This window comes from Tachyglossus aculeatus, chromosome 7, assembly GCF_015852505.1.
Source record: "Tachyglossus aculeatus isolate mTacAcu1 chromosome 7, mTacAcu1.pri, whole genome shotgun sequence".
Lineage (NCBI taxonomy): Eukaryota > Metazoa > Chordata > Mammalia > Monotremata > Tachyglossidae > Tachyglossus > Tachyglossus aculeatus.
In genome coordinates this window covers 15,594,452-15,614,995 of record NC_052072.1, presented here as the reverse complement: position 1 = coordinate 15,614,995, position 20,544 = coordinate 15,594,452, and the positions used below count along the sequence as shown (strand labels likewise).

At 41.6% G+C, this 20,544-nt stretch overlaps 1 protein-coding gene across 1 annotated transcript in view; it reads left to right on the top strand.

Moving 5' to 3' along the window:
* LOC119930425 (potassium voltage-gated channel subfamily A member 3-like) overlaps positions 1-13,845 on the top strand; it is a 42,971-nt gene extending 29,126 nt beyond the window's left edge. Inside the window, exon 19 of the mRNA XM_038748753.1 lies at positions 10,692-13,845. The gene's annotated coding sequence lies outside the window, so the exon portion shown is untranslated. The remainder of the gene's footprint in view (positions 1-10,691) is intronic.
* Positions 13,846-20,544: the final 6,699 nt, after the last annotated feature.

Sequence of the window (20,544 nt, the reverse complement as noted above, 5' to 3'; positions counted from 1 at the left end):
ACATGGGCTTCACAGTCTCAATCCCCATTTTATAGATGGGGCATAGAGAAACACAGAGAAGTGAAATGACTTGTCCAAGGTCACACAGCAGACCAGTGCTTAGTACAGTGCTCTGCACACAGTAAGCACTTAATACAATTGAATGAATGAAAGTGGCGGAGCTGGGATTGGAACACATGACCGTCTGATTCCCAGGCCTGTGCTCTATCCACTATTCCCAGATCTTGCCTCTGCTTTGATTCCGACCTCACCGTCACATAGCTCTGCTGGTTCAGATCTGACTCTTCTTTCAGCCCCATCATAGAATCAGAGTCACTGAAGAGAGACCAACTCGTTAACTCCCCCATCCCACCCCTCCACCACCGGGCAGCAGAAGAACTAAAGCGTCAAAGATAGATGAGCAACCTCTCAGCCCCAGCCCTTTATCTCTGTGGCATCAAGACGTCCTTCCTCCTGTCGAACCATTTTCAGCCCGCTTCCTCTCATTTAGTCATTTGTAGATGGGGAGAAAAGCTGGCCCGTATCCTATTCATAAAACCTCGTTTTAAGCTTGCAGGTGGTTGCTCAATTCCCTGAAGCTTTCTCCCCACTTTTGGAACTTCTTAATGGTCTGAAGGAAAGGGGGAATACTGACAGTTGAGCCACGCAAGTGATCAGGTTGAATACTTTGTGAAACAGTCGTGAACCCAGATTTTAGGGATTCCTCAAGGATAGGATTGACCTCACTTTAAACCCCAGGGCATCTCTGTTGGAGGGTACATTTAGTCTTGCTGTTTCGGGGCTCTTTCCAGGGACAGACGCACACCATGCGAGCAAGTTAGGTGCCTAGAGGATAGAGTGTAGAGTACCATGGCACCAGGGATTTCCAAATTGGAGCAGAAAGATCCGCATGCCTCTCTAAGTGTCCAATTGACCTCCTATTGGCTCTGCACATGTTTGGCCATCTTCTAGTGTCATCAATTAAGGACTTGTTATTTCGACATGGAATAAGAACGTTTCAAAGGCGGTTATGCCGCCCTTTCCCAGTTGAATTGCATAGCATGTAAATTTTTTTAACAATTGATCTTATGACTGAGGCCAATGAACAGAAAACTAGACTAGATTGGGCAAAAGCAAAATTTGATTTTCATCTTGTTAATCAGGTTTGGATATATTTTGGTTTCTCACTCCAACATCCTTCATGTAAATAAATGCCTTCAACCATAAAGGGAGCACACTTTTCTGATTTTTTGGATATTCACATCTATAAGACAAACATGATCATGAAAAATATATGTTTTCAAATCCATTAGCTATTATTTCTTTAGGCAGAGAAAGTGAATTCCAGAGACAGGAAGTTCTGGGAACAGCCAGCAAAAGGAGTGGAAAAATAGAGTAACTTGGGATAAATAAGGTATTTGCGGGACCTTAAGACTTTTAGTGACTGGCTGGGCAATTAGTCAAGTGCCACAACATTCTCCACCCTGTTATTCCTTCTGCTTAGTCTCTCTTTGCTATTTCATGCACTGTAAAAAAGTGTAGCAGATGACCAAGAGTCAGAAATAATAATAATAATAATTATGGGAGATGTTTAGGGGAAGAGCCGGGCCCTTTTTTTTTAAAAGAGCTTATTATATGCCAGGCACTGTACTAAGAGCTAGGGTAGATACAAGGTTGTCAGGTTGGACACAGTCTCTGTCCCACATGGGGCTCACAGTTTTAATCTCCATTTTCCAGATGAGGTAACTGAGGCACAGAGAAGTGAAGTGACTTGCCTGAGGTCACATGGCCAAGAAGTGGCAGAGCCAGGATTAGAACCCAGGTCCTTCTGAATCACAGGACCGTGCTCTGTCCACTAGGCCATACTGCTTCTCCATTGCAACCTCTACCCTATTAGATCCATTGGGGGTGCCCAGAGAAAAGCTGCCTGCCGTTCAGTAGCACTGCCCCTAATCGAACCAGTCCCTTCTGTTTGCTTGGGTAGTTTTTCCAGTTGCCTGACCTGTAGGTTTCCAAGCGCCTAGTACAGTGCTCTGCCTGCATTAGGCGCTCAGTAAATACTGATGATGATAACAATAATGGGTTGAGCTTTCGAGTCCACCTTCAGCGCAGTTTAAGGGTAAGGGTGGTGGGGCCTTTGCAATTCTCCAGCTCATCCTGTCCCAGATTCAGTGGCAGAGGAATGGTGCCTGTTCACAAGCCTTATCTGGGAAGCAAGACTTCTGCCTGGTGTAAGAGCTTGGTGACTTTCAGGCCCTGTTTACTTCAGAGGAAGCGCAGAAAAACAATCGGGAAAAGCGGAGAAAATTGGATAAGGGATTGAAAAGGTAGAAGAGTAGGAAAGCTTGTTGTGGGAAGGGAATGTGTCTGTTTATTGTTATAGTGTACTGTTCCAAGCGTTTAGTAGAGCTCTCTGCACACAGTAAGATCGAAAGTGATATAGATATGGTAATAGAGTGGGTGAAGGGAAATGCAGAAGGGAGAGCTGACTAGGGCTGGAGTGGACAAAATCAGGCTAGCTGGGTTGGGTCTGAGCCACTAGTCTTAGGACAGTGCTTGGCACATAGTAAGTGCTTAACAAATACCACATTTATTTTATTAGCCGGCAACTCAATGCACCTCTGTCCTTGGGCCATGGTTGGCAGAGTTGCTCTTGGCTCTGTCCATCGCGGGCTCATGATTGATTAACTGAACTCCTGTGGGTGAACGGGCAGCTGCTTTGACCTTTCAAACTCCCCTCCTGCCTGCCTGCTTTCATCCCAGTGGAGTCTGTGTGCAGACCTCTGCAGACTTCAAATGCTGGAAAGCGGCCCTCTGTGCAGTATAGGTGGCCACTCTTGGACCAGAAGACAGCCAAGATAAATATATGAAGGCCAGATGGAAAGTATAGATGAATGGAGGGAAGAGAAGCTGAGAGATGCAATAATATTGATGCAAGGGAAGATTGGAAGCGTTGGACTGAGAAACTTCAGGACTGGAAAAGCACAGAAGTATATGAGAAAGAAGAAGGGTTTTTATTAATCATTTTTGAGCTTTACTTTGAGGTTTGGGTTATGCTTTTCGTCTGGCTCGTTTAGTTGGTCTTGATTATTTGGTTTACTTTCCTTGTTTATTTTTATTATTCAAACCCCAGCAATCTGGTTTTGATTTGTTGTTCCTTCTTAACCTGGCAGAGCATCATTGTCATTTATTATTGTACCAGAGCTAAGAAGCCTCTGTTGAGTGCTTTTATAGTTTGTATGCAGGCTGTGTTTGGTATGACATAAGGGATATGAAGATAGGGAAATGAAATACCACAGTAATGGGATATGGATTCTTATTTGTCAGGGAGGGGCAGAGTCCATATGAAATTTATTTAGATAACATTCTGCCTGCTGACAACTTCCTAGAACACACCTGAGTGGAGTTTGACTGTGATCTTGTCAGAGCAGAATGAGATCATCCTCAATATAAATTTACCCTTTGTCTTCAAAAATGGTAAACTCATTTTAAAATTCCATTATCTTTCTATGTAACTTGGTGGAAAGTCAGAATAATTCATTATTCATTTACTTAAATGGCAGTGCTCCTCAAGGCAGTCCTGAACTGATTACTTTGCACACAATAAGTGCTCAATAAATACCATTGAATGAATTACTTCACAGACTATAATTCCCTCATGACTCCACAGATTTCTGAACAGAACCCAAGTTGGCTGTTCGTCACCTTTAATTACTCAATCTGATTTTTTGCACTCCTTCCCATCTCACCACCCCCCCTCCCACCCCTTGGATGACATTTTAGGAATACAGTGGGGAAGTTGCAGAAATGCCTCAATTCTCTCCTTCCAGTTTGGGAATTCTCTTAACTTCCTCCAGTGGAATTTTTGTCCCAGACATTTGCCAGATATCCCTGACATACACCTGGAGGAGTTTGATGATTATAGTATTTGTTAAGTGTTTTCTATGCACCAAGCACTGTTGAGAGTGCTGGGGTAAATACAAGGTTATCAGGTTGGACACAGTCCCTGTCCCACCTAGGGCTCACAGTCTAGGTAGGAGGGAGTAGGATTTAATCCTCATTTTGCAGATGTGGAATCTGAGGCACAGAGATGTTAAGCGACTTTCCCAAGGTCACTCAGCAGGCAAGTGTCACTTTGTCCTTCTTTGTTGCCATATCATACTTTCCCAAGAGCTTAGTACAGTGCTTTTCACACAGTAAGTGCCCAATAAATAATAATAATGATGGTATTTGTTAAGCACTTACTATGTGCAAAGCACTGTTCTAAGAACTGGGGGGGGGGGGGGATACAAGATGATCAGATTGTCCCATGTGGGGCTGACAGTCTTAATCCCCATTTTATAGATGAGGTAACTGGGGCTTAGAGAAGTTAAGTGACTTGCCCAAAGTCACACAGCTGACAAGTGGCGGAGGCAGGCAGGATTAGAACCCATGACCTCTGACTCCCCAGCCCGGGCTCTTTCCACTGAGCCACGCTGTTTCTCTGTTTGGTGGGTCCCATTCCTCCCCCTGCCACAAACTGGGAGCCTTCTGCTGCTGGGAGCCTTAGCCTTCAAGTTAAATCAGGTTTTAATAGTGATTATCAGATTTACTGGGAAGTACAAGACAAAGAAGTGGCATCTTCCCTGGCCACAGGGAACTTAACACAAAAATGAGGGAGACAGAGGATTTGGCCAATTTTTTTGGTATCTTTGGGCCAGTCTTGGGGGAGACCAACTCTGTTATATTGTACTCTCCCAAGCTCTTAGTACAATGCTCCACAAACAGTAAACACTCAATAAACTACCACCACAGGGGAAGCATGTGAGGTAAGTGCAAGGTCTCATCATGGACAGGGAATATTTCTGTTATAGTATTATATTGTACTCTCCCAAGCACTTAGTACAGTGCTCTGCACAGAATAAGCACTCAGTAAGTACTATTGGCTGATTCAAGTGGGAGCTGAAGTCCCCTTGCAGCTAATGACATCATTTCCAGGTCTCTGCACTTGTGGCCACCACTCTGGAGTCTCAATCAATCAATCAATCATGAGTATTTATGGAGTGCTTCTTGTGTGCAGAGCACTGCACTAAATGCTGGGAGTAGAGAAGGGTAGTGTGAAATGGGAATTCAAAACTTCTCCTACTTCAACTGTGAGCCCCATTGGAGACAGGAACAGTACCTGATTAATTTGTATCTTCCCCAGCTTTTAATACAATGCTTGGCTTATAGTAAGTGCATAATAATTCTCAAAATAATAATGGTATTTTTTAAGTGCTTACTATGTGCCTAGCACTGTTCTAAGCACTGGGATAGATACAAGGTTATCAGGTGGCCCAACGTGGGGCTCACAGTCTTAATCCCCATTTTACAGATGAGGTAACTGAGGCACAGAGAAGTTAAGTGACTTGCCCAAAGTCACACAGCTGACAAGTGAAGGATTCAGGATTAGAACCCAGGACCTCAGACTCCCAAGCCCGTGCTCTTTCTACTAAACCACACTGCTTAACAAATGCTTTTATTACTATATTATCATAAGAGCTCTCTTCCTCCCTTCAAGGCCCTACTGAGAGCTCACCTCCTCCAGGAGGCCTTCCCAGACTGAGCCCCTTCCTTCCTCTCCCCCTCATCCCCCTCTCCATCCCCCCATCTTACCTCCTTCCCTTCCCCACAGCACCTGTATGTATGTATATATGTTTGTACATATTTATTACTCTATTTATTTATTTATTTTACTTGTACATATCTATTCTATTTATTTTATTTTGTTAGTATGTTTGGTTATGTTCTCTGTCTCCCCCTTTTAGACTGTGAGCCCACTGTTGGGTAGGGACTGTCTCTATATGTTGCCAACTTGTACTTCCCAAGCGCTTAGTACAGTGCTCTGCACACAGTAAGCGCTCAATAAATATGATTGATGATGATGATGATAAGAGGGGAGAGGAGACTGGCAACAAACACATAAGGAGAGATGAAACAAAACATGAAGGCAACATAAAGACATAGTAGTTGGGTTAAATTGTGGGGAACTGGAAGCAGTAAAACCAGGGCCCCCTCACCCCCACCACCTTTCCCCCACCCCGTAACGTGACGTGAATGCCAGCAGTCTTGATTTCCCTAACCTCAGGAAGCTACTGGGCCCTGTGCATAACTACCTTGGTGAGGAGTCATTGCAAACCTGCACAAAGAGGAAAATGAGAGGCGGCAGGGAGAACACGTGGTCCCTGAAGCGATGTGGCTACACCCTCGGAAAGCCACAGATCAGCAGATCGTGGTGACTGATCTTCTCTTTTCGGGGCATCAACATGAAATTGATCTCTAAAGACAAGATGAACATAGACACACCATCCTTAGGATAATAATAATAATAATAATAATAATGGGATTATGGGAAGCAGCATGGCCCAGTGAATAGAGCCGGGGCCTGGGAGTAAATGGACCTGGGTTCTAATTCCAGCTCCTCCACTTGTCTGCTGTGTGACCTTGGGCAAGTCCCTTCACTTTTCTGGGCCTCAGTTACCTCCTCTGGAAAATGGGGAGAGAACCTGTGAGCCTCATGTGAGACAGGGACCATGTCCAACCCAATTAGCTTGTATCTATCCCAGCACTTGGAACAGTGCTTGACACATAGTAAGTGTTTAACAAATAATTTCAATATTATTCGTTCATTCATTCAATACCATTTATTGACCACTTACTGTGTGCAGAGCACTGTACTAAGTGCTTGGAAAGCACAATTTAGTAATAAAGAGAAACAATCCCTGTCCACACTGGGCTTACAGTCTAGAGGGGAGAGGCAGACATCAAATCAAGAAAACAGGCATCAGTTTAAAGAAATAGAATTATAGATTTATACACATCAAAACAAGTAAACAGGCATCAATATAAATAAATAGAATTATAGATATATACATCTATGTATCTATAAGGGCTGTGGGGTGGGGAGAGTGGGGGAAGAGCAAAGGGAAGTGAGTCTAGGTGACACAGAAGGGAAGGGGAGCTGAGAAAGGGGAGCTTAGTCTGGGAAGGCCTCTTGGAGGAGGTGTGCCTTCAGTAGGGCTTTGAAGGGGGAAAGAGTGATTGTTTGGCGGATTTGAGGAGGGAGGGCATTCCAGGCCAGAGGTCGATGGCGGGACGGGTGCAATCAAGGCACAGTGAGAAGGTTATCACTCGAGGAGCTATTATTATTATTATTATTGTTTTATTATTAGTTGAGAGTAAATGAAAATTAATCAGATTGGACACAGTCCCTATTCCACATGGGAGTTACAGTCTAAGGGAGTGGGAGAACAGGTACTGAATCCCCATTTTATAGATGAGGAAACTGAAGCCCAGAGAAGTTAAGTGATTTCCCCAAGGTCACACAGCAGACAAGTGGCAGAGCTGGGATTAGAACCTAGGTCTTCTGAGTCCCAGGCCTGGACTCTTTTCCCTAGGCCATGCTGCTCTTGCACTTAGATTACAGTGCTCCCCATATTCCTTTTGAGACGATTTCTTCCTCTTCATTCCCTACAGAGCTGATCTGAGTGTGGCACTTCCACAGACTTCAAAAGGAGCTCTGATCTTGGATTAGCTCTGCAGGGTGTGGGACAAGAGAAAACGTAAGGCTCTAGGAAGACAGGAAAGAAAATGATGTTCGTTTTTTAAAAAATCAATAAACATTTGGGAGTCTTCAGGCTATGTGAAGGATAAAGATCATCTTTCAATCTGGTCATCATTCTGACTGGTGAAAATCAAATATTTTGCTTTCCTGACCACCGGCATTCATTTTATCAGCCACACCTACCCACGCTGATACAATGTCACTATCAGTAACACCACCTTTCGAGGCTGAAGGACAACTTTATGTATATAATCATTTCCTGCTTTCATTGCGCTGTTTGGATAGAACACAGCTAAAGGCTAGGGGCAGTGAGTCAATACCACAGCACTGTGAACTGGCTGGGAGCTGGTTTTACAGAGAAGCAGCATGGCTCAGTGGAAAGAGCACGGGCTTTGGAATCAGAGGTCATGGGTTCAAATCCCACTCCACCATTTGCCAGCCGTGTGACTTTGGGCAAGTCACTTAACTTCTCTATGCCGCAGTTACCTCATCTGTAAAATGAGGATTAAGACTGTGAGCCCCACGTGGGTCAACCTGATCACCTTGTAAACTCCCCAGCACTTAGAACAGTGCTTTGCACACAGTAAGTGCTTAATAAATGCCATCATTATTATTACGGCAACAGGACTGTCAGGGACACCATTTTGGGTAGGTGACAGGATCCAGTCAAAAACCTTTTTTTGTTGACTAGAAACTGATGTTAAGCTGGGCCAAATGGGTTCCCTGAGAGATGCCAAGAACCACTGCTAAGTGTCCAAGAAATGTTAGAGAAGCAAGGGAAGTAGCACAGTTGGCGACATAAAGCTGAAACGAAGTGAAATGAGCTCCAAGAAGCTTTGTCTCATTCAGCAACCTCTTTGAATTTCACCAGCATGAGGGTAGCCACACCCTTTTCAAATGTTTTCAAACCATCTTCTTCCAACCTCTTATTTTCCACTGGCAATTGTTGACAGCAGTGGAATTTTGGGGTAACACAGGAGTTTACGACGACCTGACAACTATCGTGTTGAAGGAAAAATAGCCAGATTAGACATTTCCCCGTTGCCTAATCCTATTTCATTAGATTGGTTAGGTTTTCCTCAGTTCCCCCTTCCCTCTCACCTCGCCCCGACTCACTTCCTTTGCTCTACCCCGCCTCCCTGCCCCACAGCACTTGGGTATATATGTACATATCTATAATTCTATTTATTTATATTAATGCCTGTTTTACTTGTTCTGATTAGAGAAGCAGTGTGCCTCAGTGGAAAGAACCCGGGCTTTGGAGTCAGAGGTCATGGGTTCAAATTCCGGCTCCGCCAATTGTCAGTTGTGTGACTTTGGGCAAGTCACTTCACTGCTCTGTGCCTCAGTTACCTCATCTGTAAAATGGGGATTAAGACTGTAAGCCCCCGGTGGGACACCCTGATTACCTTGTAACCTCCCCAGTGCTTAGAACAGTGCTTTGCACATAGTAAGTGCTTAATAAATGCCATTTTTATTATATATATATCTCTCTCTAATTGTATTTACTTATATTGATGCTATTGATGCTTGTTTACTTGTTCTGATGTCTGTCTCCCCACTTGTAGACTGTGAGCCCGCTGTGGGCAGGGATTGTCTCTCTTTGTTCATGAATTTTACTTTCCAAGCACTTAGTACAATGCTCTGCACACAGTAAGCACTCGATAAATACGATTGAATGAATTGAACGAATGAATGAATAGAAAGAATTCAGATGAAGAAAATTAAGGGAAAGATCAACATGGGTATCTGTACTAAACAGGGCAATGTTCTAGTCGTTTGGAGAACGTACTGAAAAATACAACACACTACCTCAATCAGTCAGTGGTATTTACTGAGTGCCTTCTGTGTGCAGAGCACTGTACTAAGTGCTTGGGAGAGCACAATACAACTGAGCTGGTGGATACATTCCCGGCCCACAATGAGTTTACAGTCTAGATGGGGAGACAGACTTCCTCCTATGTAGACTGTGAGTTGTATGTGGGACAGGGTCTGTGTCCGATCTGATTAACTTGCATCTACTCCAGCACTTAGAACAGTAGTTGAAACATAGCAAGCACCATAATAATTATTATTACTACTGCCACATGATTCCTGGTCCCTAAAAGCTTACAATCTATTGAAAGAAGTCGAGTGGATTAACTGATGAGTGTGTAATACAAGTGAGAATAGTGATATATTAAAAACCTCAGGTGAATAAACAAGAAAAGTGCATATGACCTCTGAGCTGGCAGGGGGTTGGGTATAGATAGTACTCTCCCAAGTGCTTAGTACAGTGTCTTACAGACAGTAAACACTCAATAAATACGATTGACTCATTGATAAGATGGGGGTGATTTTGTACATATTTGGAGAGACTAGCTAGCATTACTAAGACATAAGCCTAGAACGTATGCTTATTTTTGAACTTTTCCTGATTTATAAATATTACATACTCAAAATACTATGTTCTCAATTATGTATGATATTGGTATTATATTAATATTACATATTAATGTAATGCTTGGAGAAGCAGCATGGTTCAGTGGAAAGAGCACGGGCTTTGTAGCCAGAGGTCATGGGTTCAAATCCTGCCTCCACCAGCTGTCAGCTTTGTGACTTTGGGCAAGTCACTTAACTTCTCTGTGCCTCAGTTACCTCATCTGTAAAATGGGGATTAAAACTGTGAGCCCCCTGTGGGACAACCTGATCACCTTGTAACCTCCCCAGCGCTTAGAACAGTGCTTTGCACATAGTAAGCACTTATCAAATACCATCATTATTATTACTATATGATATTATACTAATATTATGTATTTAACTAAGAATGTTAAATTGTTTAATTAGTTCTTATTTTAGGGCAAGAAGATTTCATAAGTTCTGTGGGGAATCGTGGGCACTTTTCTCACTCTATTTTATTAATTCATTCATTCAATCATATTTATTGAGCACTTACTGTGTGCAGAGCACTGCACTAAGCTCTTGGGAAGTACAAGTCTGCCCTACTTTATTTCCTGGCCTGAGGCTCGGGGTGGATTAGTTAACCTCTCCGGGTCTCTTTCAGGGCTAGGATTCCACAATTTTAAAACTGTATTTTTTTAATCCAAAGCTGGGATGTGCAGTAAATACTGTTGTTTACTCTACCCAACAGATAACAGAAGCCGTCTCAAGTTAAAGAGCTACAGAACTGTACTGAGACCAGTAAAACGTTTCTAAAAGAACCACAAAGATCAAGAGTGCAGTGATAATACTGTGTACTCTTTAATGGATAGATGATTTGCCTGCTTACATATATTTTTGTTTCTGTTAGCACAAAACAATTCCATAAGTTATGTGTTTCCTAACAAGCACATTGTATGGAGGGAGCAAGCCAAGATCTTCGGAAGACTATCTTCAAATCATGTGCAATATAAAAGAGACTGATCAAAGAGAGGAAGGAAATGCAAAATGTTATTTTGGATATCATTTGGGCCCTTTGAAATCTTTGTGAATTATAATCAGAAACTAAAAAAAGGCAGTGCTGGTAATGAAGAAAGTCTGATAAATTGTTTGGTTTTTGAAAGAGTCACCCTTTTTTTCTTTCAAAAGGAATTGATGTGGCATATAATCAGTAATGTGTCCAGTAAGTTGATGTTATGTTGTGAGATTTCATTTATGAAAGCATGTACTGTACCAAAGGCTCTTGTATTTATGTTAGCCCTATTATACATAAAGAAGCAGCAGTCTTCACTGTGTCCAGGGGAAGCATATTAAAGCAGACTTACTTAAAAAAGATGTGCCTTGCTTAATTAAGCATACTACATGCATCCCGTTTAAAAAAAATCAAAACAATAGATTTTCAAATTACTGTGATTCCAATTTAAGTGTTAACTATGCTGAACTTTACAACAGTACAGCTAGTACTTTCTTCACTTTGCTATTAAAGCGATTAATTTTGACCACTATAGGATAATTACAACTAAAAATACTTCCTACTTCTATATTCATTCCACTGTGATTTTTACATGGTATGTTTGATTTGATACTTTTGAGGTGCTGACTCTAACACTCTTAAGTGCAGAATTTCACTCAACATTTGAGAGCAGTTTCTTGAAAGGTGAATATGTGATAGATTTGAACTTTTTGCCTTCCGTGACATTTGAATTTTTTATACTTTCTATATTTCCATTTTTCTTATAGATTAAAGCGTTATTGCGAAAAGAAGGCACAGGAGAGTTTTCTTTGGAAAAGGAATGCAAAGTTGGGGGTAATGTGCTTTTCTTTTTGTGGCAGTTCACTTCTGGGCCATTATAATGTATTTACTGTGACAGTACGGCAAAATGGTAGCTATTTGCACTTCAGTAGGCCTTATGCAAATTCTAACTGTGAACTTGTGGTGTAAAACAGATTCTTTCCTTATGCCTGCTAATTCCTTTGGAACATGTCTGTGCCCCTGTACGAATCCACTCCCAATTATGTCATTTGAAGACATAACCCAACTGCTAAACTCATCCAAAGCACCTACTGGGGATCCTTTTTGGCTAGGGAACTGAGGTTATGTATTCCTGTATCTGTTCTTTATTTCCTGGAAGGAAATGTGTATACCTCGAATTTAGTTGTTAACACTAACAACTAAATGGCAAAACACCAGTTGTTTGTACCAAGACTGAGATGAATAATTTCCTAAGTAACTATTTGAGTCAAGTTCTACTAATACAGACCAAGACCTTTAAGAGGAGCCCATACTGTGCTTCCCAAAGGCTCCTCTCGAGATAAAGGAAAATGATGAGACTCAGCACTAGTCTAGAAAACTCCACTAACCATCTCTGTGAGGCTTCGTCCCAGTTCTCAAACTGCCTGCAGAGGTACCAAACGTGTGAACAGTCATAGATGGAGCTGAAAATAATAAACCTGATGATTTACCCGTTGACCCTGCTGGGGCTGGCTCTGTTTGCCCAAACTTGCACCTCTCTCTGAAGGTACAAAGTTTTAAAAAGTGAAGTGAACAGCAGATTGTTGAGGGATGCTAAGTGGGGGGAAAGCAGAAGGTGACTGGTGATAAATTCAAGGTGGCAGGGTAACAGAAACCAAAGGGAAATGTTTGGAAGATAATTTTTTAAAGTTGTGAAAATGAAACCAACATCTATTTCTCTGAGTTGTCAATATGGCGCATTAAGGGCATATAGAAGGGGAGCAATGCAGCCCATGTAGAAAACAGATTAAATTAAGACTTCCTGCTCGGTGATTCAAAATACGATTTAAATCATAGCTTAAATTGGTTTGGTTTCAATCAAATCCACCCTGATTTAGGGAAGAGAATTGAAGAAGACCAGGACATGGGTTCATTTCCCATGCAGGGAAAACGGGTAGCTCCTGGAATCCTTGGCAGCATAATTTTAATGAGACCAATAGCATTTCAAGAAGGTAAAAACCTACAGAATAAAGTCTTCAAGAGGACTATTTACAGTAGTCATCGTATTTAGCGTATCCTCTGATCATTAAATTTTGAAATAAATGTATCTGAACTTCCTAGTACATAAAGCAAAGAATAGTTTGGAGGCATTCTGGCAGTTGAATGCCTCCTCTTCAAGCATTCTGATCAATTTGTGTATCGGGTGACAAACTATGGCTATGTTATAATAGTTAAACACTGCCGACGGCATTATGGTTGTTACTGTGTAAGAAAGCGGCTAAGACCAATGACCCTGGGGTACTGTGCCCCCGTGGGACAGAGGGAGATTCATTCAACGGTATTGATTAGGTGCTTACTGTGTGCAGTACACTATACTAAGCACTTAGGAAGATATGAAATGAAAGGGGCATTTAATCTGGGCATTTGTGTTCAACCCTCTTATTCCATTTCATCAAATTGTAAATACAATTAAACACCATTATCAAGTATCCTGATATCCAAAGCAGTTGAAGGTTCTACTTGTGTGCTTCATAAATTCACTATTCGAATGTTGATTTAGGTCCACATTCAAGATATGTGTTGATGCTGTTGCCTACTGCTTAAGGTTTTAGCAGGAATTTGTGCTCTTGGGACTTGAATGAATTCAGCAAAGACTGGCAACTAAATTGTGAATCATTCCACATGTGAGAAAGAGTTTACTCAAGTAATAGGGCCAGGGGTGACAATTTTTTTATTTTGAGCGTAGAGGCCAAAGTGGGTAGGGCAGAGGTGGGGAAAGGGGATGGAGGAATGGGGATTAGGATGGGACCAGCTTTCAAGAGCTAATTGGTCAGAGAGGCACTATTTTGGGTCTCTTCAATCCCGACTGGAAACTCTCAGGTCTGGCTAGAGACCTGGGATGAGCAAGTCTAGGTGTTCCAGCTCAATGGAAGCTCCTTGTGAGCAGGGATTGTGTCTACCAACTCTATTGAATTGTATAGAGAAGTATTTTAGTTTAGTGGAAAGAACATGGGTTTGGGAATCAGAGGTCATGGGTTCTAATCCCAGCTCTGCCACTTGTCAACTGTGTGACTTTGGGCTAGTCACTTAATTTCTCTGTGCCTCAGTTACCTCATCTGTAAAATGGGAATTAAGACTGTGAGCCCCATATGGGACAACCTGATTACCTTGTATCTCCTCCAGCACTTAGAACAGTGCTTGACACATAGTAAGCACTTAACAAATACCATTATTATTATTATTATTATTATTACTCTCCCAAGCTCTTAGAACAGGTTTTACAAATAGTAAGCAGTCAATAAATACAATTGATTGAGTGAAAAGCTTTGAGGGCGATCACCTCCATCACCCTTGAGCAGAGGGTGACCACGAATAAGGTGCTTTTTTGCCATACTCATGAATAGTGGGCTAGACTGGATTGGGGAATTATAGGCCAGGTGAATTGAAGAAATGCTTTCAGCAGGTTTTAGGCATGATGGAGGTGTGGAATTCTGGGAAGTCACAGGGGCAGACAGCCCACCGAACAGGCAGCAACTGAAAATGGGGAAACTCTCTTGGAGCAAAAAAATACCAGGAAGATGGTGAATTGAAGAGGCAGAGCAGAAACCATGTCAGACTTTGAAAATAGTGGCTTCAGTCCCACTCCAAGGACAATTGTTTTATGCATTAGCAGGGGAAAGAATTCTTGATCACCCATATTAATCTTTTCAGCCATATTTACACCCATGGAGTACAACCACTGTCAGTTTACCCCCTCCAAATCACAGACAGTTCACACACATGCACCCAAAACTCACACACATGTTAGATTACTTAAAACCAGGCTTTGGGAGGATTTTTAAAACTGGTAATAGGAAGCTTGGCTTAGTTAAGGCGCATAATGCATGGATAAAGTAAATTCATGGAATATCTAAAACCTTGATGTTTGGTTTCAATTTTACTTCTGGGCCCATTAATAAACAATGAAATAGCCCAGGGATGTCAAAGGAAAAGGAGGGAGGAGTAAGGCATTCAGATTGGGAGGCGTAACCTGGTTCCACAAAAACAAAAACAAAATTCTATTCACTCTCCATAATAGAATGCATTTTAGGTGCTAGTCCCTTGGGTTAAAACAAAGTTGGGCTGGAAGGACAGCGGCTTTAGTAACACCAGAACGAACTAAAATAAATGTCTTTCTGTTGCTTTATGAAGTTGTTATATCTGAAGTTGAGGTGACCTCATTATATCCTCTCCACCCAGAAAAGAGGCTGTTGTTCTGAAAAGCCTCTGTCATAACTGGAAATGTGTATTTTGAAGCGACAATTGATACATAAACAGATCATTTGGTCTGGTAAGATTGTAAATCAAGAGTTTTCATTTTGAATGTAAACTTGAGCCTTGTGTACCATGGTCTTTCTAAGTAGTGAGCTTCTCCATACAAAGGTTGCTAGAACTGGCCCAGTTTCAGTCTGGTATGATCATTTTACCTAATGGTGATTTGTGAAGCCGATCTTAATAAAACTTAACTCACCACACATCCTTTCTCTGGGTAAATGTTTTCATGATGTGTTTCTAATGCTGGGCTTGAGGATGTTTTGTGAATTTATTTAAAGACAGCTGTCAGTGTGATTTTCTAAATGGAAATGAACTCTTGTTCTTCCGACTTTTCAGACTAGTATTTTACCGGGGAGCCATAAATAAATTCAGAATCGGCCATATGCATTTTCAGAGAATAGAATACATGCTCCAACTGTCATACAAACGTATCCTTTTCGTCTAAAAAACACCATGCCTCACATTTACAAGGGAAAGCAAACCAATGGGAGTATCCAGGAAGTATTTTGTGTTTTTTTAATGAATTATTCAGTGGTAGGAAAACATACTCCAGAGACCAGCCCATTTCCAGTTTATGCTGATGTGATGGAAGATTATTACAGTTTTAGAATGTGACTGATGTCTTGAATTTACTATATTATTAAACTGCACGGTTGTTGACCCAGAGAGGGTGTCTGTTGGTTATCAGGAATTCCTGCACATGCCTAAGGAATTTTTGATCAATACATATCTTTCTTATTGCTCCCCCCCGGAGAAAGATGAGAGAGAGAAAGTTGGCTCCAGACTGGTGTAGGGAGATGAGGAAAGAGACCAGGCTTTGGGAAGCCAGGGGAGACAAGTTTTTTCTGGTCATTCCCTTGTCATGGTTGCTTTCCCTCCCGGCTCTGTCCCCTTTCTCCCCTCCCCCCTCCCAGTCCCCCACCCACCCCGGGGAACTCTCACCTCTGGCATCTGACTTTGCCCTTAGAGTCGAAACAAATATATCATCTCAAAACCAATTCATTTCCTGAGTTCTACATTTCCTCTTTCTTTAAACCTGGTGATAGAACTGAATTTTCCTTTAAAGTACCCAAAAACAAATGCAGAAGATTTTGTTAATTCAAAGATAAAGCAGTTTTGCTGGGAAACAGTGAAACTGCTTCTCATAAAACAAGTCCCCTGCCTTTTTTTTAAATTCCTAATGTTTTGAGTCTGTTGATTCTGCTGTGTTCATTATGGAAAATGGCATCTATTTCTCTTGAAAGATATCCAACAGTAAATGAACACTGGAGCAGACTAGCTAATTTAATTATCCAGTTCTGGGATTTTAATGTTTGAATCTAGTCTGAAAAGACTTTGATGCAGGTAGCCAAAATCTTGAAAACGTGTTTTCCCAGATTATGATGTAATCAGCTTTTTAAAATTATAATTCAAATTGTTATTAGACTCTACAGACTATACTTTTGTGCCTTAAAAGATAGATTTCTGTCCATCTCAAAAATGCATGCCCCGGGATAAAGTTATTTCCTCTCAATCTGCTTGTTGTTATCATTGCTGTTCTTGTGGTCACAGGTCACTCAGAATATATCCTTTAGTATCATTAAAGATTTGATTGTTTAAGTTTTAGATTCTAATGATCAGAAGAGTCTCCACGAACACTTGTTTGCATTCCCACAAGTACGTGGTGAGGTTTCCCCTCTTAAATTCAATTTGTCCATTCAAAGCTGAGGGCCACTCATTCGGAAAATGAAGACAAGAGGTGGTTATCATAACATTAGCCAGAATACCTGTGTATGTTGTTAGGGTTTTCCTGGATAACTGAGCATATGTTAGGCCATTGCTTACCCTATTTAAATGAAGAGTACTGTGTTATATGCTGCACTTATAATGGCTAGTAATGTAATGTTGCAGTTACTGTGAACATTTAAATGGAACCATGAGTGTGTTTTAACTGAAGTTTCCAACGTGTCTTGAAATGTTATATTTCATCAATTCTTCCTAGCAAACAGGAAAACCAAATAAGTATTATTTTAAATGGAATGACTAATCATCCTTGGGTACGGACCGTAACAAACGGTGGAATTACAGTGTGGTGATATCCAACATCCACAGTCTATATTCCAACACTGAATTTCTCATCACTGTTTCAGACCCTGGGAGTGTCAAATCGTCACCATCAAAATGATGCTAAAATGAACTCACATACTGTTCCTCAATGTAGATGCCATAATGATCTGAACCTGTGTTAAGTACCAGAGGTTTGGTTGTGTTTTTTTTAATCTAATGTTCAGTTTATTTTTTTAATGTTTTGCAGTAGACTTTGAACTGTTAAATTATTTCATATGCAAAGTTCAATAAAATCATTGACACACTCCCTATTAGTTTGCTTCTTTTTCCAGGACATTTTACCGTACAGGTGGGATACAAACAAAAGGGAGGGAAATTAAGCACTAGATAAATATGATTGATTGATCAAATTTATTCAACATCCATAGCACACTTTTCCACTTGTGCATAAGTTTTCTCTTGTTATACTTGACAAAGAACTTTAAAACGCATAGCAGACTTCTGTTTCCTATAAGTGGGAGAAGATGGACGTTTCAGCAATCAATCGTGCTTTTCGGCCTTTTAGTAGGAGACAAATGCAAATGAGAATCACCTCCAATTCCTCTCCCTCATCGGGGGTGTCAACTGGGAAACAACTAAAAGCTCTGAAAATAGTCAGTGGGCTCCCTTAGCATTCTTCTTTTCAAAAGTCAAGACCATAACCTATCTGGAAAAATATTCTTAATGATATTCCAAATGCCATCTTCCATCCTACTGCTTGCTAGCTGAAATAATTCACCACTTACATGGTCTCTTCAGCTAATGGCAGTTAGGTGAATTGACTACGCCAAGCTTTTCATCATCTTTTATGATGCAAATGATAGGAACGGAAAGATACAATTTATAATTACCCCCACCCCCAGCCCCACCAAGAAATAAATCATGCTCAGCCTCTTTCTCTGCCATTAGATGACGTCCATTTCCCCATCATCAAGGAATCCTCATTGTCTGGGTCTGCAAGGAGCCAGGAATATTTCTTTGTGGGGATCTTTCTAGTGGAAAATTTTGCTTGTGATCCAAATCTAACTCCTGGCATGAAACCAACACTTGTAAGGAGCGTGTTGAGCTGACAGGAATAAGATTTTTGGAGTCTCAAACTTCCTCCCCCATGCTGGAGCACTCCAGGAACTCCAGTGTCAGCACTGTGGCTGGATTGGCTGATGATGCTTTGAGCTTTTCTGGCTCTTTTCCCTGTCTCCTCATTGTGCGCTCACCCATGGAAGCTTCAGGACCACCTCCAGACCCCAAAAGCAGGATGAAGGGGAGCAGCTCAGAGTGGACCAGAATCAATCAATCAATCCCTGGAATTTATTGAGTACTTACTATGTGCCAAGCACTGTACTAAGCCCATGAGAGAGTACAGTACAACAGAGTTGGCAGGCATGATCCTTGCCCTCGACTAACTTACAGTCTAGAGGTGGAGAGTGATATTGATATAAATGAATAATTTATAATATTATCAGTGTCTATCTGACACTGGACTATCTGCAGATAATTATATATTAAAAATTATTTATTTACATTTATCTATTATTTATTTATTATTTATCTGCAGATAGATATACAATTATACAGAAGACCTGTAGGAATACACAGTCCCAAAGCCTAAGATTCAGGTCGGTAATCTGTGCTCTCCAAAACCCAACCTATATATACCCCATTGCCGTTTCCCCTATCTGGAATTTATTTTAATTTCTGTCTTCCCCCACTAGAATGTAAACTCCTTCAAGGCAGGGATAATGTGTACTGACTCTATCATATTAAATCAGCTAGTAATATTTACTGGTGCTTACTGTGTGTAGAGCCCTGTACTAAATTGAAAAAAATTAAATTATGGTATTTGTTAAACACATCTTTGGATCAAGCACAGTTCAAAGCACTAGGGTAAGATGTAGTGTAATCAGATTGGACACAGTCCCTGTCCTACCTGGGGCTCACAGTCTAAGGAGGAGGGAGAACAGGCATTGGATCCCCATTTTGCAGATGAAAAAACAGAGGCACAGAGAAGTTAAGTGACTTACCCAAGATCACATAGCAGGCAAGTGGCAGAGCTGGGAATAGAATCCGGGTCCTCTGACTCCATGCCTATGCGCTTTCCACTAGGCAACGCTGCTTCTCAAAGTACTCGGGAGAGTATGGTACAATGGAGGTGGTAGACATATTCCTTGTTCTCTCTCCTGGGTGCTTAGTCATTCATTCATTCATTCTATCATATTTATTGAGCGCTTACTGTGTGCAGAGCACTGTACTAAGCACTTGGGTGAGTTCAATATAACAATAAACAGACACATTCCTTGCCCACAGCAAATTTATGGTGTAAAGGATGAGTTTACAGTCTAGAGGATGTGCTTACAGGCCAAGTGCTCAATAAATAACAGTTTTTGCTTTTGTTGTCATTTTATGGTATTTGTTAAGTGCTTACTACGTGTCAAGCACTGTCCGAAGCGCTGAGGTAATCAGATAATCAAAATAATCAGGTTGGACATAGTCCATGTCCCTCAGTGGGGCTCACAGTCTTAATCCTCATTTTGCAGATGAGGCATCTGAGGTACAGAGAAGGGAAATGACTTGCCCATGGCCACGTAGCAGACGAGTGGTGCAGCTGGGTTTAGAATTCAGGTCCTTTGATTCCCAGGCCTTCGTGCTGTCCACTAGGCCACAGTGCTTCTCATTTGTTTTGGGGGTAACAGATAGAAGTAGGGATATGCCAATTGAAGTCATGCCACCTGTGGCAAAAGTGTTTGGCTACAGACCCACCTGGGACATTTTTCCATGTGGGCAGGTTCAGATGGAAGAGAGCAGATAAATATAAATGATAACTAAAAGCTACTGGTTTGTGGTGCTACTGCTTCAGTCTGGGCCTGTCTACCTGCTCATGGCTCTCTATGCCCTAATGGTAACACACCTGGCAGAGATGAGAAAGCTCTCATCCATTCTCAAACCACTCTCACTACATGGGAAGCAACATGGCCTAGTGGCAACAGCAAAGGCTTGGGAATCAGAGGACGTGGTTTCTAATCCTGGCTCTGCCACTTGTCTGCTGTGTGACCTTGGGCAAGTCACTTGACTTCTCTGTGCTTCAGTTACCTCATCTCTAAATGGGGATTAAGACTGTGAGCCACATGCAGGACAGGGACTGTGTCCAAGCTGATTATCTTGTATCTGCCCCAGCACTAGAAATGTGGTTGGCATATAGTAAGTGCTTAACAAATAC